Source organism: Cimex lectularius, unplaced genomic scaffold (genome assembly GCF_000648675.2).
Source record: "Cimex lectularius strain Harlan isolate CLEC.00 unplaced genomic scaffold, Clec_2.1 scaffold51, whole genome shotgun sequence".
NCBI lineage: Eukaryota > Metazoa > Arthropoda > Insecta > Hemiptera > Cimicidae > Cimex > Cimex lectularius.
Window position 1 is genome coordinate 1021116 of NW_019392674.1, and position 7643 is coordinate 1028758.

Here is a 7643-nt window from a genome sequence, read left to right on the forward strand (position 1 = left end):
TGGTGTAATTATTGTTTTTTCATGTTTTAATTGTTTGTTTATATGATAATAAAACAGGCCCTGAAGATGACAGTATAAAACTGTCGAAAGCTCGGCGAAAACCGTTAGGAAGTTTTCTTTGTTTTGACCTCTTCTGAAGATCCTCTGAAAAGACTTCATGTTTCCAGCAGGTCGATAATCTAGTTCATCGTTATAAAATAAATAAGAAAAAATATAAGGCGATTTGTGTTTTCTTTTGTTGGCAGCGTACAACTTTGATTGTTCGTAGGTAACTTTGAACCAAAAAGAGCAAATGTTGATCGATGTTACAATAGTACTGAGAAAAATATATTGCTTTGACGAAGCCAAATTCTGCAATAAATAACGTAATTTAATTACAAATCGATGGGGCCGTGACAAATTAGAACGGTATCGTTAATGGGAAAAGTTCGGACGCACGAAATTGGATTGGGCTTTATCCCTCCAGTGGCCAATTAAGATCACTTTAACCCCTTGATGATGCACAAAACTTTTTTTTATCCCCGGCCCACCGACGCCCTGAACCATGAGAACAAAGGGCCAATGATTCAGATAAGTAGTGGGTATTTAACGGAGCGCAGGTCTTAAACGGATTATTCATCAAGTAAATAAGGGGTTGCGCCCAAGGGGTGTAGCATTTACCTCGCATGATCTACACCCTGGGTACACTAATGGGCCCTTTATCTCACAGAAGCATTATTTCCGCTTTAAGCTGTTTTTTACTCTGTAATTATAATCGGGTTCGATACTTTGTAGAGCGGCTTAAAAAAAATCTCGTCCTAATTTATCCAGGGATCTCGGTTGAAAAATCGTATTTTGATTGCAATGCTAGAGGGGAGTTTTTATATATATATATATAACTTGATTTGTATATATTTTTATATATTAGTCCATGTTTCACGTTTTTTAACGTTTAATATCGAATCTTTGACTAAAAAATTAAAAAAATGGAAATTGGTAAGAAAATGAAAAATAAAAAAAGACGGACAGATAAAATTTGTTTTAGATTTTTAATTAACATTTCAATATCGCGTATTTCCTTTCTTGCTTAATTACATCTAGCAGACGGCTCGGCATACTTTCTACCAGTCTGGATATGTCTCTTTGCTGGAGGTTAGCCCATTCTTCACGAAGAGTCCTTTCAAGATCATGGAGTGGATCAGGAAGTGATGGACGTGCTCTTATTCGTTTTTTGAGGCATTATCGTGCATTAGAATAGGATTGCCGATGATTTCATCGAGGATAGGCAACGCATGCTGTTCCAAAATTTCATCCACATAGCCAGTGGCCATCAAAGACTATCCACGAACAACAACCAACTCTGTTGAAATTCCCGCCCACACCATCACTGTGCTAGTTGAAAGGTTGGCTCTGGGAAAAATTACAGACTTCTTTCATTTCGCCTTCTCCCCACTCTTTCACGCCCTTCTGAAGATCTTAGAGCAAATCTACAGACGACTGTAAAAAGTACAGCAGACCAATCGTCCAAAGAACCAAGTATTATCGAGCAAATGAGAGTGCAACTTTGTATATTCTGGCCAATTTTCCTCCTCTTATGGGGCGAAAGCCATCAATCCATACTGACTTAACGTTCTTCAATCAGTGCGTTCAGAAATTTGGACACCTCGAACTTCATGGAAATGATGAATCGCTTGAACGACAGAAAGGTGCTGGTTTCGCAGAATTCTCAAATTCAAAAAATGTCATCCTGTGGTTCTGTTACCCTGGGCGTCCAGAACCGCCTTCTATGGTAAGACCCCGTTGCTCCAAAACGTGTAACGTCGTCTCGCGGTTTTTCGTAGGGAACTCCGATGGCTAGAGTCGCATACCTGATGGAACGTGTTTCATCAATAAGTGCCACACTACGCGCAACATCCTCAGCGCTAAGTGGCATTTTTAACTTTAAAATGTAAAATAAGAAAACCAAGCTGAAAACGAAACAGTTTATTCCTTCAGAATTTAAATGAGATTGAATAAACATTGTAAATTCCGTAAAAATTAACATTTAAAAATCCTTTATCCTTGTTTTGGATTAAGGTTTAAGTGTGTTTACGTCGAATTGATATTTTATAATCAATTGACAATTTAAAATGTAGCATAAACAAATATTTATTAAAAGAAACAATGAGACAAATTAAGAACAGAATTTCTTTTATCTAGAAAATGAAAAAAAAATCAGTTGGGTGGAATTTTTACCTGTCAGTGTATATATTATATACATTTTTTCTGTATTTTTTAAGCTTAGATATAATTTCAGAAATTCATTCAACACAGATGAACACTGATGGGGGCGTCGGTGGACGAAACGTAATGGGGAAAGGCTTGGCGATCATCACTGGTAAAGGGCTCGGGTTCGAATCCACGGGCTCCAAGTTCAAACCCGACGTACTATTTTTTTGTCAAAATCGCCAGCTACTGTTGCAAACCTCCTTAAAAATAAAAAAAGTATTTTACAAAACTGTTTGATTGACTCATTCAATTTAAAAAAATAAACAAATGATTTTTAAGGAAGTATGTTTTTCGAATTATTTGAGTCTCAATGAAAGTTGTTTAATTTCTTAGACGTTACACGGATTTATTTTAAAATATAAATACATTCTTGAATAAATGATATTATCGTATTATTAACAAGGTTAAGGAACAGATTTTGCTCTAGAAGTTCATAAGGACATGAAGGTGACGTCTGCCAGTACCTGTAGTTTATAATATTCGCAACCCCTGTAAAAATTACGGCAGAACAGTAAAGTCGGTTCAAAATTATAATAATTTGTTTGTATTTTATAAATATACTAGCCTGCGTCCACCATTAGACCTAGAGACTGAGCGACTTAGCATAGAAAAAAAATTTCTTTTATAAATGCCTTCGATTTTTTTTTTTTAATCACAAAAATAGTGATAACTTTGAAAAGACTCCACCGATTAACCGGACTCTACAGGGGGTTAACGTGATTAATATTGTTTTCTAAACTGGCATAGGACACTTATTGAGTCCGATTTCACCCGCGGGTATGTTGGATCACCCAAACCCGACTTCCAGACCTACACCCAGCATAAACTCTAATAATTTTGACCAAGTTTCGCCAAAAAATGTTTCATTAAAATCAAAGAATCCGGTGAGTTAAGGAGAGAATCTAAATTTACGTCGTAAGCTTCTACCGGAGAGGTTTTTGATTCACCTAATATCGAAAAAAAGCCAATTTTATACATACAATATCGCCTGTAACTGTTCTCACATTAGCGGAAAAATAAATGAAATGCCTTTTCTACTTGCAACTTATACAGAAACAGCTCAAGGTCCGAGGTTGTCCGCAGTTCGGATGGAATATTATTTAAGAAAACGGGGGAAAGATCTTTTTACGGATAGTGAAGGTAATATGGGTGGAATTGTCTGTGTTAAATTTTATTCTTTTTTGTTTACACGAAGACTCTAGTAGTGTGAGGGAATTGTTGTGTCTGCAAATGTGAATGTGGCGATTTCGGGATGTGATGGCATGTCGGTTGTGATCTGGTATAGTATGGGGGCCAGAACGCTACCCTGAGGAACACCAGCACAGATGGGGAAATATTCAGAAAGGAAATGGCCTTCAATGACTTGGAAAAATCGGTCAATGATGTCACTGTGCAGTATGAGATGCCCTAGAGCATGAACAGCAAGCCCGGGTGCCAAACTCGATCAAAAGCTTGGCTTACGTACATTAAAAATATAAAATCACTTCGCTACTGTCACGGCATTTACTTGGGAGATTGTTTCTCGATATTTTTCCATCTTTAAGATAAAGAATACAAACAAAATACCACCATCGGTACAAACTTGTAATCCTACAATTAATAAGAGAGATATACCAGATTCCTTTTTTCCCACCTCCCTCCGGCGGAATCGATTTCACCATCGATCCCCGCATTATTATTCATAACAGTGTCTTAATTGGATTTATTTTTGTCCTGTTGAAATTCCCATTTAACGGTGTTATTCTTTCACCCTTCGGCTTATTTGGAGAGCGTAAAACGAATTTTGATGAGGTCTAAAGGTTTTTAATTAAGATTCATTTAGAGCCGACGGTATTAATTACAGTGTGAACAAGTTTTATTCGTAAATTACCCATGAGTTATGCCTTCCTGCCTACTAAACGGAATATTTAGCAGGTTAATAACCGTCGGACCTGCGTTCCTCAATCGGTCGGACAAACACGATGACGCCAGTTTTAGGGATTTAATTTCTGTTCATTTTGAGAAAAAAATCGTGAGGGAAAAATGAGTTGCCGGAAAAAGAAATACAGGACGTCGGTGATTGATAAAGCTTTTATAATTCAGAGTTAAATTACTACTTCAGCTAGTATGCCCAAGTTTAAAAAAGTTAAATTGCAAAATAATTTTCAAAATTTTAAATATTTATTGTAGGTTGTTACCTACTTCAAAGATTATAACACAAGGAGTTTACAAAAATTCGCACAAAAATTTAAAATGTAAGGGAAAGAAGTAAATGTAATAAAATAATTTTCAAAAATAATAATAACTTAGGAATGTAAAGTAATTGTTTAAAAATATTTTTACATGTGTGGATTAAGTTTAAAAAATGTAAAATTATCTACTTATATATATAATTAAAAGAATAAGTTTATTAACAGTACTCCACTTAGAAATGAATAAAGTATATATCATATCTCAAATACAAAACAAACTACTAGTTTAACCATGAATGAAACGAGGTAAGAGACTATTTCATCAATTTTCCTACTTAACTACGTTTTACTAAAAATTATATTAATAAAAATTGTTCTTAATGATTGTCCGGAAATCGTGCGATGCGGTCTGGTGTTATGTAGGTTTCAGAAAAACATTATCGTGCCAACGTTTCGATCTTTATTGAGATCATCTTCAGGGCCTGTTGTATAATAAGTAATTATTGTACATTGTTCTTAATAAGTAACTCTATACTTTTGAATCTGTGGACTGAAAAGGGGTAGCTGGTGTGTCTGAAATTGATATCGCTTCAAAAAAATGATATGTCGAAATGTTGTATGTTCCTGAAAAACTCATTATAACATATTCAAATCAACCAATAACCAGGAGGAAAGAAGCATAATTTAATGAGTCTATTGTTTTGTATTTACATTAAAAATAGAAATCGTGAGATGCGGTCTGGGGTGATGTAGGTTTCAGAAAAATATTTTCTTTATCGTGCCAACGTTTCGATCTATATTGGAATCATCTTCAGGGCTCAAAGTGTTTGCTTCTGTGTAATTGGGCACCCTCACGACACGCAAGAATGGTACAATTACACAGAAGACAAACACTTTGAGCCCTGAAGATGATCCCAATAAAGATCGAAACGTTGGCACGATAAATAAAAGGTTTTTCTGAAACCTACATCACACCAGACCGCATCTCACGATATCTGAATAATTATCGATTAACGATCACTAATCATCACGCATTAAAAATAGATAACGTTGTTGCAATGAAAAAGTTATTTTTTCAAACGTCAAATTGATTAGAATTATAAAATTTTGTTAAGGATATAAAGATAGTTTTGTAATATTATTTATAACAAATAACTTATAATTTTAATCAAGTTGACTTTTTGAAAAATTATCGTTGTAATAGTAACAACAACGTCAGTTTTTAATATAAATAACAAAACAATAGCACACATTAAATTATGTTTTATCAATTAATTGTTCATTCTATGTAAGGTTTTGGTTGAGATGAAAAGTCAGTGTCACGAGCGGGATTCGAACCCACGATTTTCGGCTAAATACGCCGCTGCTCAACCACTTCAGCTATCGTGACTTCAATCCACTCGGACACCAACTCTCCATCTAAACACACAACCGTTCGAATTTTCCCTCTTTTTGCCATTTTCAAATGTCGTGTAATCAAGTCTGGATTCTCAGCGACTTATGAACTGGCCACGGGGATCTGTTTAGTGATGTGATACTTTTTTTACTTATTAAATATTAATCCATACGTTTTGGTGGTCAATTGACCAAGTTCCTTCTTTGAATTACCTTACATAGAAAGAATAATTAATTGAAAGAAGTAACTTGGTCAATTGACCACTAAAACGTAAATGGTAAATGGATTATGTTTTATGTAGAATTTTGTAAAATCTTATAAAAAGAGTCAAGCGGTTCTAATTGTTCTTCACAAAAGAATTAACGTACAAGATATCTCATTTTCAAAATAAGCATAACCTATACCAAATTATTTTGTAGCATAACTTATATTTACTATTCCTCTAAACGATGATGATTTGGGTGAAAAGTAACGTCTTATTATTTCTGCTTCGCATAAGCTTCAACTCAATAAGAAGTGACAAGCTGTTCAATAACATAAAAACGCATTCATAAAAAGAGAGTCAATAATTAGTTTGTTTTTGGTAGCAAGTTAGGGTCAAATGTTCGTAAAATAAGTCAGTAGTGTTTTTCATGAGAAATTCGATAAAAAAATTCCCTTGAGAACAAATTTAATGAATTATATATGAACCAAACTGATCCATGTTACCACAATGCAACTTTCATGTAATTTTGTAATTCCGTCCTTTTAGGACTTGTTATGGTTTTGAGCGATGATCTTCTTCGCTACACTAGTACAATGCTTCCCGTAGAGTTTTCCACCGATTTGAATATGTGAATATCTGTAATGGGGAAAAGTAAGGCGAATGCGGTGGATGTGGTAGCACAGCCAAGTTCCAACTAATACAATAAGGGTATTCACGATGTCTGTGAGATGTTAACTCGAATAGAGAAATGTCCAGTAAGATCGTGAACTTCTTTTCTTACCGTGTTAATTTTTCCGCAATGCTGCGTGTGGCGATTGGTAGTATCAAAAATAAAGCTATAACAGTCCTTGAAGGCTTGTTGTGGTTTGTTTTGGTTTTCTTTGGTGTTAAATTGTAAAATGCCAGAAGTTAATAAAAAAGGAAAATTAATCAACTCTTTCATTCAAAATTCTATGTATACACTCGAAAAGTACTAACAAAGACACGCTTCAATTCGTGCCGACATACCTAACCTGTATCCTACGTCTAACAGCCTACAACTCTATAGGATAGGGGATGTATCTACTATGAATGAGGGTATAAGGGCAGATCAGAAATTAACAAAAGCAATGTTTTGATCCGATTAGATTAATGCATATTTAAGAATAAAAATACGTGTGAACAAATAACAGCTGTTAACTTCTTTGCTGCCAAGTTGGTTAACTTCGCCCAAACGGATAGCAAAGTGACATCATTTTCGACCTAACACCTAACATTGGATCTGGCCTGTTAGATGGAACAATGTTAACTAGCCGATTCTTACAAATATACGTCATCATTTTTCTCGATCTAGCAGGTCCTAACAGAGTTAACTGGGTTAACACCAAGATCGTGAATACCCCTAATATGTGCATTTATACAAAAATTCCTCCTTCTGTTCCTTCCAAAAATTGGAACAAGGGGGCCAAAGATTCACTGCCGAAGAAATAGATGTAGATGTGTTAGTAGGGGTGAGTTGTATACTGCGCCCTTTAATAGCTATAGCTAAGAGCGGCAGACTTCCCATCCCATCCTCAAACTACCACTCTAACCTTTGCAGACGATACAGCGATCCTCTCAAGCAATTCTGATCCAGTCATTTCCA